The sequence below is a fragment of the Heptranchias perlo genome, chromosome 20 (assembly GCF_035084215.1).
Source record: "Heptranchias perlo isolate sHepPer1 chromosome 20, sHepPer1.hap1, whole genome shotgun sequence".
Lineage (NCBI taxonomy): Eukaryota > Metazoa > Chordata > Chondrichthyes > Hexanchiformes > Hexanchidae > Heptranchias > Heptranchias perlo.
This window is the reverse complement of record NC_090344.1, coordinates 25,017,706-25,018,908: the sequence shown is the minus strand read 5'-3', so window position 1 is coordinate 25,018,908 and position 1,203 is coordinate 25,017,706. Positions and strand designations below refer to the sequence as shown.

Genomic DNA, 1,203 nt, shown 5'->3' with positions numbered 1-1,203 from the left:
CCAAAGTGAAACATTTTTGCCAGTTCTCATCAATATCTCAGCTGGTAGCGCGACAAGACTGTCGTGGAAAAAAATAACTTATCCTTACGTCATTTGCTCAATTCCTGCTCGAAGGAGTACGTGCAAACTTTCTGTGTCTGCCCAAACAAGGATGTTTTGCCTCTGCTCACCAGCAGGGAGTGCTTTTGAGCAGCAATAGTTCAAAACACTCAGCTGTCGCTTTCAGGCAAAAGAAGTCATCGATCAGCACCGGACTCCACGAGTCTGAACATGTCAACAGGCGCACAATGAACAATCACCAAAGAGATTCTTTTATATGGCTTCCCTTTGATAGCTCAGCTGGTAGAGCGGAGGACTGTAGTGAATTAAACCAAAGTAAGGTCATCCTTAGGTCGCTGGTTCAATTCCGGCTCGAAGGAGTGAGTGTGTTTTTGCAATAAGCAGCAATTACCTCAAGGTCGCTCTCTGAACTTTACAGGCAGCTTGCAGATTAACATGTTGCCACTAAGGCACAGGACACCACTTTTCCTTTCTCGAACCGAAAAGCTTTCTGTTTCTGCCCGAGCACGGCTGTTTCACTCGAGCATTTCCCTCTGCTCACCAGCAGGGAGTGCCTTTGAGCAGCAACACTTCAAACGGCCCTCAATTTCAGGCAAAAAAGGTCTTCGATCAGTCAGTCAGTCAGGGCTCACGATGCTCCCTCAAGCTCGGGCGGCTGTTGCTTTCCAGTGACCTCGTCTTCCTTCGGCTCGGGCTCTTCTCAGCATCACTCATGATTACTGTGGCTTCCCGTTCTGCTGTTCCTCACTTGCTGATGCTCAATACCGCCGATTGGAGCAAAGTACTTAATATATTCAGGGAGCGGCAACCCAAGGCAAGATTTCTCTGCTGGTCGTGGAGCAGCTTGGAGGCGAGTGTGAGGCGGGAACTGTGAAGGGCGATTTACAAACAGCAAACGAGGAATTAGCTCAACTGGTAGAGCGCTCACTTGGCATGTGAGAAGTAGTGAGATCGTTGATTATATTCTCCACTCACCGTTTGTCTTGGTGCAATTATGCAGAAACAAGAGTGTTGTCAGCGATTCCGTAGCCCATGAACTTCCTAAACTTCACTGTTTGTTTGGGTACAGAGAGGTCAAGGGGCAGCAAATCTTTTGATGGGCTGCAGTAAGCAAAAGTTCTTGATTTTGCTCTGCAGCAAAGA

The 1,203-nt window shown here is 47.9% G+C and overlaps 1 non-coding gene across 1 annotated transcript; it reads left to right on the top strand.

The window, feature by feature from the left end:
- The first annotated feature begins 324 nt into the window (after positions 1–324).
- Positions 325–419, top strand: trnay-gua (transfer RNA tyrosine (anticodon GUA)). The gene is made up of 2 exons: positions 325–361; positions 384–419. It is a non-coding gene; the product is annotated as a tRNA-Tyr (tRNA).
- Positions 420–1,203: the final 784 nt, after the last annotated feature.